Genomic DNA, 12,729 nt, shown 5'->3' with positions numbered 1-12,729 from the left:
TATCATACACTTCATGGCGTAGGACGTCATGGTCTGAGGACGTCATCCTAACCGTCCAAAGACAACATTCATGATCCGACGGGAACTTGCATCACGTTTAAATTTATACACAATATATGCTTGTATTGCTCATTTGCAGGTAAATCGGCGAGCAATGGCTATCTCAGCAGGAGCGAATATTAGGCCTTAACCATTCATCCCGACCTGAATATTGCGCCCATTCTTGAAAAGGTCTCTATCGGCATACTCCGCCGACGGATCCTGAACTACATATGGCCTGATTCCTATAAGACCAGGGATATGTAGGCAGCTCAGGAGCCAGAGCACGGCCGACCTCTTCAAACCATTTCGTTCGGTCAAAATTGGCCATCATATCTTTACCCGACAACTCTTTCATCCTTCCCGGGTAAAGAGGGGCAGCTGTTGATACCCAATTTTTCCCTGTATTTTTTTTAAAAAAATATGCAAAATACCTTCAAAATAGCCTATATATGCGTATATAAGTATATCCCAGGGTTACATTATTTTTCCTTAAATTTTCAAAGATTTTAAATCAATTTACTGGCCTATTTTATCAAGAAAAAGATCAATAATTATCCCCAAAATTATCATTTTTGATGAATCATTTATTGGAGTCTCATGTTTATATTAAAATATAGCTAAGATATTTTTTACACATTTTTACAAATTTATTTCGTATTTGTTAAGGATAAAATTGTATAATTGCAATATTAGCCATTTTAGGTTTAAATCCGTCTCGTATTTATAAAATGGTATTTTATATTTTTAAATTGATAATTATATATTATAAATTATTTTAGTATTTTTAATTTGTTTTCAGAATTTGTTTTTTATTTTTTATAAATTAAAGGGGAAAAAGAGGCTATTTAACTTATAGCCACATTTGGCCTAATTAAATCCAATACCCAGCCCAATTCCTAATCAGACTACCCGACCCAGGCCCCAATTACCCCTACCCGACCCAAAAGCACATTAAATCCTGGTCGTTGATCTAAAAGATCAACGGCCCTCATCCGTTCTTACCGTTTTAATTCCAAATGACCCCCAATACCCCTCTCATTTCCTCACTCGTCTCTATCTCTCTATTTCTGGTTCTCTCTAGAACCTTCCCCCTTCCCATCCTCTCCGATGAGTTCCTTTCATCTTCTCCAGCCACCTTTTGACCTGAATCCAGGGTGATTTCACCACCCACCGGCCTCCTATGGCTCCTCACGTTTGGTTACTGAAGTTTCATGACTTGACCACGAAGAGCTGGGTCCAGACCTCTGTTGATTCAAGCTATACGACCATCTTTGGCCTTCTCCGGCAAGCCATGTCTATTTCGAGCCTGGCCTCGATTTTTCCCGCTTAGTTCCAAGCCTTTCTCACCGTTTGGGTTCCTCTGAAAACCCTAGCTTTTGAGGTTTTTCTGATCTCTTTAGATTTGTTCCAGATCTATGCTTTTCCTAAGCTTTTAAATGATTTTCTGATATTTTTTCAAAAAGTTATGCTTTCAAAACCGTTATTTTCCGATCTAGGGTTTTTAGATGTCTATCTGATTTTCTTTTTCTCTTGTGTGTTTCTTCTACTATGTTTCTTCTACTGTGTTCTCGTTAAGCTTCTGCTACCATGTTCTTATCAGTTTCCTCTACCATGTTTTATTTTAGTTTCTTTACGATGTTCTGATTAGTTTTCTTCTACTATGTTTTTATTAGTTTCTTCTGTCACACCTCCTTTTGCGCGCCCGTCCCCGAAGGGTTAAAAATGCGCGGGTGGAGTTTTTCCAATTTAAGTGACAATATTCGAAATGGGATTATTTATTTAATTCAGAGTCGCCACTTGGGAAAGGTTTGGCTTTTGGTGTCCCAAGTCACCGGTTTATCTTGAATCCCAAATCGAGGAAATTTTCGACTTTTCCAAATGAAGTCTGCGAACCAGAAATTCTAAGTAAGGAATTCTGTTGACCCGAGGGAAGGTGTTAGGCACCCTCGAATCCCGTGGTTCTAGCACGGTCGCTTAAATTGTTATAATGGCTAAATATCTGATTTAAATACATGTTGTGACTTATGTGCTTTTATTAAGTTTAAACCGCTTTTATTATTATCATTTATTTTTATAGAATTGCAACGTCGTGAAAATGCATCTCGAACCACGTCACAATCAATGCACCCGTGGTCGTCGACACATTTTGACTCCGTTGAGATTCGGATTTGGGTCACATCAATGTGCACCCGTGTTTAAGAAGGTTAAATTATTAAAGGTGCGCCTAAAGCAACTAGCGTATTGTTATTTTGGGAAGGCCGTAAAATTCGCTAAACGGCCTGTCCCGAATTCTAAGTATTTTAATATATACATTTAGAGGGCCCCGCAGCTTGTGCATTTTTGTTTGTCGAGGCTCGTCTCATTTTTATTTAAAAGGATAAACCTACAGTGACTATATTTTCCTATTAAGTTCCAGAGATAGAAGAAAGAAAAATGTATGCTAATATATACTTTGGCCTAAACCCGACTCCTATCAATTTCTGATTAATTACTTATAAAGTGAGAAGACGTCATGCCTTACGAGAATGCTTTGGTCGAACAAAAAGATTACATATGAGATTGATGAAATGCAATACTTAATCCGAACATTTCTTAAGTTGAACTTACTAAACTTATTTGGACTAAGTTAAAGGATATACTGGCAAAGTAAAATGCTTATTTTTGACAAGAAATCATGCATGAGCTAACGAAATACAACACTTAATTCCGAACATTTCTTGAGTTGAATTTAACTAAACTTATGTGGACTAGTCTTAGCTAGAAAAAAACTAAGTGAAACAGAAACAGTATTGTATGAGATCGAAGTGTACATGCCCAGACTAGCCAACAACTAACGAGCTAAAACACAAAAGGGTAAACTCAGTCGAATATTAGTACATACTTTCGAACCGTTGAATAAAACTGATCAATTTTCACAGGCCTGTTAATGTACTATGAGTATTACAAAAAATACTTGAACTTCTTCAACCTTTTTCATTTCATGCTTTCAAACTGATTCAATTACATCCATATGGGACTTGAAATGTGTACCTGGAAATGCTGAAAATGCAAAGGAGGAGAAGAAGAAGATGTGGAAATCAGCAGCAAAAGAAACAGGACTAGCAATAGCAGCAGGACAGGGCAGCAACAATAGTGAGCAGGATAGCAACAGCAATCAGAACAGCACAACAGAAGGGATTCTGTTGCGAGATGGAACTAGAGTTGAAGGAGGAACAACCAGATGAAACAGCACACAGTGTGATACTCCAAACAGTCCAATTTCGGAATATACCAAATGTAACAGAACACTAACAATAATCTCGATTTGAAATTTAGAAGAAAGAACACTGCCTAACGTATTGACAATAAATGAACTTCAGACAAACAAGACCAAGTCTCTGATTTCTTAATCTGTTTTTTTATCTCTTTCTTACTCTCTTTCTATCCCTGCCAACTCTTTCTCTTTCTTTCCTATCCTCACAATTCTGTATCTCCCAATTCTGTTTCTCACCTCAATTCTCTCTCTGTGTCTCTGTCTCCCTCTATATCTTTGTGTCTCTCAAGGTTCAGTGTCTATCCCCTCCTCTCTAATTCTGTCCCCTTCCCTTCAGATGGGCTTCTTCTTCCTCCTCTTCTATTTCTATCAGCCCCTTTTCTAATTCTGTATATCACCCTCTAATCCCTCTCTCTATCTCTGTCTAATTATGTCTCTCCCCTCTATGTATATCTCTCTGTCCCTCTCCCTGTGTCCCCAGGTCCTCTTCTTATAAGCCTTCAACTTCCCCTTTTAACAGCCTGTTTAGAGTATATCAAACACCCCTCCCATGTGCCCTTTTCTTTTCAGTTCCACTTTAGCTAATTAAATATAAAACCCCATCATTCCCCTGGCAGCCTTAAACTTTCCCATTTTATTAACCAAAAGCAAATATGGGCAGTAGAATATATCTGACAGCATATGCTGTCAAACCATTTTTAAAATCAAAAGCCTTTTTATGCAGGAAAACAGGCTGTGCACAATGCACATGCTGTGCACAAGTGCACATGCCATCAACTCAAATTTCAGTTACAGACCAAGCCTTAGGTTTCTGAAATCATATTAACGACTATAATTAACAGGACTTGGTTCTTAATCGATTCAGGCAAATGTTCAACAGAAGCAACTCGATTTGTTATTGTTCGGACAGTTGAAACTAATTGACGACACATGTCGACTCGACTATATTAGCATTAACATACACAATCGTAGCCAAAAATCAGACATTTAAACAGTATCGATACATGGTTCGAATTATACTGACTAAGCAAAAATACATTCGAGGAGTCAACTAGTCAGTCCAAACTCGAAAATCAGCTACTTGCACAAGCAAATACATAATGCCTTATCAGAATAGGAGGAGGGGATTTGGACAAGCAAACAGAGGTTCAGGCAAAGTGGTTGAAGCACAGTTGATAGAGGTCAAGGACATAAACAGAAAACGAACAGACCCTTACAACAATCAAACGAACCAAAACAACTAAGAAAAGAAAGAAAACTCACCTTAAACCGCAAAAGATCAAAACCTTAACTCGGACTTGGTCAGGCCTTTCTTAAGGCTGAACGGACTTTAAACGAAGTGTTTCTCAAACGAGAAACACTTTGATTAAAGTCCATTAGACCTTAATCTCTTCAGTTGGACCAGTGACGGAGGAACACAAAATTTCCAAAACTCAGATCTGGGATTCATGCCTCCCTGATCAGATTCGGACCAAACCAAGTATGGTTTGGTCACGAGGGGGTCTGGGGAGTGTCTGGTATGAAACTGGGGTTAAACTGAGTAGATCGAGTTCTGACTCGAATCTTCAAATGAAGATTCGAGAAGGTGGGGAGGGATTCGAACTACATGGTTGATAAATTTGGGTCCAGGATGGCAAGGGCGTTCTAGGGTGTTAAGGGGAAGGTCACCGGCGTTCATGCCGCCGGCTTCCATGGTGAAGGATACAGGGGAGGCTCTAGGGTTTGATGGGGAATGAGGTTGAAGACGGAGGCTGGGGTTAGGATAGGGGGGCAGGGTATGTTACGGGCTTATATATGGCATGGGTAGGCGGATCTCGACCGTTAGATCAATTTAGATCTACGGTCTGGATATGATGGCTTAAGTGGAACGGTGTCGTTTCGAGAATAAGGGGTTTGGGTTGATCCGGGTGGAAACGGGTCGGGTTTGTTGATGGGTTATGGGGAATTGATCTTGGTCGTTGATCAATTTGAGATCAACGGCCCAGATCAACCTGTACCAAAACGACGTCGTTTGGATTCACTGGGCATCAGGTGGTGTTGGACCGGGCAAGCTTGGATTTTGGGCTGAGTTTGTTGGGCCAATTTTAACAAATTGGCCCAAGTCCGGAAGAAGTCTTTTTTTTTTTTTTTTCTTTTGTTATGAAAATACAAAACTAAGTAAAATCAAATTAAAATAAACACCTAATACAATTATTTGCACACACATTAAAATGATTCAAAACAGGTAAAAATTAAACAAAACAAAATCACGGGCAAAGATGCCTGTTCATGCTTTTCTATTTAACAACCATGTTACGGTTCAGATCATGCATGACATGTACATTTTTTGTATTTTTTTTTAATAAAGTAAAAAAAATGGGCCAAAGTCATAAACAATTAACGAAGTGCCATGTAAAAATCTCAAAATTGTACAACGGGATCATTTGTTGTTATTTTTTATTTCTTTTGGAGCGATTGTCTCGTGAAGCAAAAATCACGTGCTCACATCTTCTACTATGTTTTATTTGAGCTCTTCTACTATGTTTGTTATTAGTTTCTTCTACTATGTTTTCTTTGAGCTCTTCTACTGTGTTTTGCATGTTACTCTTCTACTATGTTCTCATGAGTTTTTGTTACTGAAGGAACATGTTAAAGGGCTCAGCTCCTTTCTGAAACCTCTGAACCTGTTTCGACTTGATTACTTGTCCTCTCATCTCTGCACTCGATTGATGGTAGAAATCCTAGAATTTGGGGTTTCTTCCGAGTTTGGAAACCATTGGCCATGTGATTTGCTTGAAACTGGTTTTATTTCAAGAACCCTAACTCCTGTAGACCTATTTCGAGTCTCTGAACTGAGTTTTGAAATCTTTGTCTTTCATATGATTCTGACTTTTGCTAAACTCTTCTAAGGTCTTTTACACTGGACCTTTTGTATGCTATTTGATACTATCTGTCTTCTACACTGCTAACCTATGTGACTACCATGATCCTGTAGTCTACTATCTACTTATTTTTTGCAATTGCATGACACTTTCACTTTGTCCTAAATTCAGTCTCGCATGTCTGATACTTGCGTACTCTTTATATGTGCTGAACTTCCCTTCTAAAGGGCTTTCAAATTTTGATTAGTTTCAGACTTCTTTCTGTATATGTTTGATTGATTTCTTTCCTTGTTTGCTGATTTTCCTATGACTCGTGTTGATACCCTATTTTTCCATGTATATTTTTCATATATACAAAATACTTTCAAAATAACATATGTATGCATATATAAGCATGCCCAAGTGATTTAGTATTTTTTCCAATTTTTAAAACCAATTTATTGTCCATTGTAGCAGTACAAAATCAATAATTACTCCCAAAATCATCAATTTTGATGAATAATTTATTTTATTCCCATATTCATACCAAAATATAGTTAAGGTAATTTTTATATATTTTTACAAATTTATTTGGTATTTTTAAAGCTAAATTGCATATAATTGCAATTCTAGCCTACTATATGATTTAATAGCATTTTTATAATCATAAAATTTGTTCCAGTATTTTTAAATTAATATTTATATATTATTTACTGATTCAGTACTTTTAATTTATTTTCAAAATCATTTTTATTATTTTTGTAGAATAAAAGGAAAAAACTGGCAATGTAAATTTTAGCCTCATTTCGTTTCAATTGTAGCCCCATTACATTTCAATTTTAGCCTCCAATTGACCCAATCTTAACCTCCAATTGGACCAGCCCAATTTCAATTTCAACCCAACCCCTTAACCCGTTTATCCAACCCGCCTGGTCTTCCTTTTAATCCAGGCCGTTGATCGTTTTGATCAAAGGCCACGATCACCCCTTACCATTTTTAATCCACCGACCCTACCCTAATCTCCTCATTTCCATCTCTCAAACGCCTTTGAATACTCTCCCTCTCTCAAACTCTCTCGAAGGTTCCTGAAACCCTAGCCTCTCTCATCCTCTCCGACCATAACCTCACTGGAATCCATGGCTTCTCAGGCCATGGATGGCCTGTACTCACCTCCCTCCACTCTCAAACATCTGGGGTTCGAATCTTTGAGGTCTGACCTCAGTGGTGTCCGTTCAGATCCTCTCAGATCCATGGTTTTGAAGCCTCTCCGACCTTGCTTCGGCACATCTAAAGCATTTCGAGCCTGGTTCTAACTCATCTGACTTAAGATCGGACTTTTCTTCCAAGCCTTTCTCATTTCTAAGGTTTCTTTGAAACCCTAGCCATTCGAGGTTTTTATCAAGTTGTTATCTTAAATCTATGCTATATTTGTGCTCTACTGGAGTTTTAAAACGTTTTCCCCAATTTTTTCTTTCAAAATTTGTTTCTCTTCGATTTAAGGTTTCTGAAAAAATTTCGAAATGTTTCTCTTCCTCTTCCTCTTCCTCTTCTTTTCTTTGTGTGTATCTGTCTATGCTATGTTTGTATGTTTTCTTTTTCTACCTAGCATGTTCTTCTCCTGTATCTTTATGTTTTCCTTATTTTGCATGTTCTTCTATTGTGCTCCGTTCTTTCTTCTATTGGTTTCTATATCATGCTTTCACATGTTTATCTTATGTGTTCGTTTACCCCTATGTTCCTTTACTGTATTTTCTACTAAGCTTGTAGGTCTTTAGTTGCCTTCTTCTGGACTTTGTTTGAGTTCTTTGTTAAACATGTTTCCTCTACAGGTCTCTTAAGTGCTATACTAGCTCGTTTCTCTTCTGAAACTTGTTTAAGTTCCAAGCTTTCTTAAAACGTGTTCTTTATGCTTCAAATCAGCTTTCTCACTTTGTTGTTTCAAACTTGCTATTACATCTTTTTTTTCTCATAAGTCTCTGAAAAACCTCTGAGCCTGTTTCCGTTATTTGTCTTTTTTTCTCTATATCTTACTCGAGTTGAAAACCGTAGGGTTTGGGGTTTTTGGCGAGTTTCGATCTTGTGTTTGAGACTACGGTTCTATTTTGGAACTCTAGGTTTCTCAGACTCGTTTCAAGTCTTTGCACTGAACTCGAACTTCTTTGACTCTGGACTTTTCTATGCTAGGCTTTTCTAATTAGCACGACAACTCTTTCTTGATTCACATTTCTGTGCACTTTATATATGATGAATTCTTCCTTTAAAAAAGGTTTTGCCAATTTGTGATTAATAAGGATCGATTGATTGTTTCTGATTTTTCTTTAATTAAACCTTTCTTCACCTTTTCTGGTTGGATTCATTCACACCAAAACTCAATTTCTGATTTTTTTACTGGCTGTTGATTTATTGCCTTTCCTTATTTGCACAAACCGTGTTGCTATCAAATTCTTTCCTTAAATAACTTCTGTGTATTTAACCTTCTTGTGCTACTTTGAAAAAGATCTTGATCAAACTCTTTCCTTAATTATCCTTTACCCGTTTAAAATCAGAATCCCTTAATTGAAGGGGAACTTGTGTAATTGATTTCTGAATTATTCTCTTACCTATTTCTACTTGCTTCTGCACTATAAAGGACACGACCCTTCTGCACTTTTGAGGACTTCCAATTTAATACTCTTTAAGACCTTAAGTTCAACACTTACACAACACTTATTGAACACTTTCAATTTCAATACTCCTACATTCTCAATTCAACACTCTACTCTCTTCTGAAATCTTCTGGCTGTGTGTTTGCAATTTGGCTTTACTACTGCTCTTCTCTTCTTATTTCCCTAAAACTGGTATGTTCTAATTTAACTTTCGGCTTCATCCCTATGTGTTTGCTTTACAATTTCAACAATCTTGTCTATTTTACTATTTATGTTCTGTGTTGAATATGTTATTCTCTTTGCATCTGTTGCTGTGTGAATTCCCCATACCCTTATTCCCTTCTATGTGTTTGAGTTAATGTTCAGGCATGGCAGTATCCAAATTGCTGCTTATGCCTGGACCTGATCCTTTAATGGATCCTAACTCCCAAACAATGTGGCTAACAGGCTGGTTAAGGGTGTACCATCACTCCTGATTGCTGAGTATGATCACCAGCCTGTCTTGACCTTCCCCAAAATCCCCTTTATGCACTTGCACTCTCTCTTAGATTCTAAGTTCTGTTCCCTTCCTATGAGCCTTGCTTTGGGACCTTGAGCTCCCTCTGAACTTGGACATTTGAGGGTCGGCCCTTCCACACTGCACTATAATCCAATTCTGCAATATATTTAGGTGTAAGCACTACCCGGCGTCCACTTGAGACTCTTAAGGAACTCTGACACATCCCAAATAAGAGAGAGGCTTTGGAATTTGATCTTTGGAGTTGGTTTACTTCATGCTTCAGACAGAACTCTGAATCAGGCTCTCCTTGGTTGGGATTTAAGTTTTCTGATGTAATTTTTACTTTTTTTCTTCATTCTGTGCTGTAATAATTTGTAACAACTCATGGGGGCTTATAGTGAAAAGGGTAAGGGTACTCATGTATGCATAAGGGTAGATATCATGCTCATTAGGTCTTTATTTCTACAAATCATGGCAAGTTCTGCATTTCGGTATCTTTGAAATCCAATTTTAGGTTCTGCACTTCTACATTTTCATATAGAAATCCTATTTTAGGTTCTGCACTTCTACATTTTCATATAGAAATCCTGTTTTAGGTTCTGCACTTCTACATTTTCATATAGAAATCCTGTCTATAAACTTCTGCACTTTTGCATCTTAGAAATCCTGCCTATAAGTTCTGCATATATATCATATCAATAGCTTTTGCATTTCTGCATCTCATATAGAGCACATGACTATAGGATTCTGCATTTTGCCTATCATATAGAAAGCATATCTATAGGGTTTCTGAATACTGCATACGTATCCATTACTAGGCAAATGATATATAGGCTTAAATAATAAAAATCAGCGTTTTAGATGCCATGCCTATAGGATTTTTGCATTTTCGTAAAGGTTAAAATCAGTCACACTTAGAAAGCATGCCTATAGGAATAAGCAACTAATCTGAATCCCTCAACTTGCTTATAAGTTTAAAATCAGTAGTAGTATTGCATAAACGCTTGCAGAACTTATGTTCCTGCTGTTAATAAGTTTGCTTCTGAAATCAGTATCTTTCTCTCGTATTTAGATATCATGCCTATAGGTTTCACCTAAGCAAGCTATAAGGTAAATTAGCTAATTGAATCAGACTCTATTAATTCCAACCAGCAGGCAGGTCTGATTCCGGTTTCTTATCTGAAATGTGTAATAGACCAGTCTGCCTCCTTAACGTATAAGTTTAATTCAGATCATAACCAGTATCTGCAAGACATGCTAAACAATCTGTCTTTAAGTGAGGAGGCCTATCTGTGCCTTTTAAATTGTTATGTGTTTCCCATATCTGCCTTATGTGTTTTTGTTTGTCGCTTTAGAATTTTATCCTTTTAAACCATACATAGCCCAAATCTCCCTTCCCTTTAGGACTAGTAGTCCCAAATGCCTCCGGGACTGATAGGATTGGGGCGGGTACTAGCATGCAATAAGTAAACGAAATCATTCCGTGTTTAATACCTCAACGAGGTGGGAAAGGGTAGATATGGATATGATGACCGATGCACTAATACCACGTGTAACCCCTCTTCTGAGGAGTGATTACCGGGAATTGCATTGATGTGATCCATATTATTTATAAACCTAGGACACCCTTCCCTTTACTTGTTTATTTTATTACTTTCAAAATTTCAAAACTCTTTTTTCTCAAATTTCAGCTTCCTTGTTTCTTCAAACTTTAACTTATTTTCAATCACAATGTGACAACCCCTCATATTTGAAACTCTTATTTGCTTATTTATTGTTTGTACTTAAGTCACAATTGTAGCATGGCCGGGAACCACACTAGTGGATCTTGAGGGGTGTCTAACACTTTCCCCTCGAGATAATTTCTAGCCCTTACCCAAACTCTGGTTTTTCTAAACAAATTCTTCCTAGTGTCCTAATGCACTTAATCATTAGGTGACGACTCTTCAAATCAAAAAACCCAATTCCCAAAAGGGAACGAGTTGTCCTCCCAAATGTCATAAACCAGATTTTGCGAGAAAAAGGGGGCGCGACAGCATGGCGATTCTGCTGGGGACTTCTTTAAGGCTTTTACCATTTCATGCTATTTGTGACTTTATGCTTCCTTGAATGTCTTTAATTCCTTTAAGTATTTATTTTGCTCTCCTACTTCGAAAACTGACTTGGCTCTTCGTTTCTTCTCTTTATTTCTCTTAATGCTTTCTTTTACCGCTTTCTTTTAATACTGTTGTAATTTTGAGCAATTATTGTAATTATGAATGTGCAAATACATAACAATTTGTTTAATTATTGTAACTGCATATTCAACATCATATTTCATTGTGCCAAACAAAATACCATAGCAATGCTTATAATGAGTGGTTGCGTATTTGCGGTAAAACCAGTTGATCAACGGTGTAGTCGACGGTTCCGTGCCTTTCCCTCTTGAGTTGTTCGCTCATGGGTACCAGTCTAATACCCCATAGAAATCCTACTCTGTTTAACTGTGCATGCATCACTGTCAAAACCTAGCCGAGTCAGTTATGTTGTCCACATAATGACTCTTTAAGATAGCCTTGTCCAAAGTCCACTGGGTTTCCTTGGAACCCAAACGGACATTACCACGTTCTATGCATTTATTTGGAGAACTAAATGCTGCTTATGCCAATTATTGATATTTAATAGTCGAGTCTGGTGGGGGTAAGGGCCTAACCCTTTTGTCTTGCAGAAACATGAGGCACGAGGTCCCCAACTTTGGTATGGTTAGCACACCCTCACTCTTGCTGGACTGGTGGAAGAGTCTTCCATCAAATGACCAAATCAACGAGTGGAAAGAGAAGGCCGCCAAAGCTAGTGAAAAGCTAGAATATCTAGAGTACAGTCTGCTGGAATTAGAAGGGAAAGTGAGGAAGAGAGTCACCGACTGCCAGAATGCTGAAGGAAACGAAGGAGAACACATGGAAAAGGAATTTCTACTGGTGAACCTACGCGAGCTAGAGGATTTGATTAACAAGAGCATTCAACCTGAGGAAGGTCCTTCTGGGACCAAATAGATAGGAGTCTTCTTTTACTTTATGAAATGTAATATGGCCAATGACCACTAGTGACATTTTATTCCTTGTTATTTAGTGTCGTTGTAGGATTCGTCTGCTTTTATCAATAAAATGAGGCATTTAGCATTCTAAGTTCTCCAAATCAATTTGTCGCTAGGCCTACCTCGAGCATAATGAGGCTCTTAAATTATGACACGGTTTATATTCTCGCACTATGTGTTTAAATATCGCAACATCTTTTCCTTATAATCCACACTAACTTGTTACCTTTTTGTTTTTACTTTTGTTTTATTCCCCTCCCCAAAGGTTAGTTCGTGCACTCTGGCATCGTCATCATACTCCACAAGATCCGAGGGCCCTCCACCCACTCCTCCTCCTAGTCCTGTCAAAAACAGGAACAAGGGGAAAATGGAAGATT

This window comes from Nicotiana sylvestris, chromosome 6, assembly GCF_000393655.2.
Source record: "Nicotiana sylvestris chromosome 6, ASM39365v2, whole genome shotgun sequence".
NCBI lineage: Eukaryota > Viridiplantae > Streptophyta > Magnoliopsida > Solanales > Solanaceae > Nicotiana > Nicotiana sylvestris.
This window is presented reverse-complemented; position numbering follows the sequence as displayed.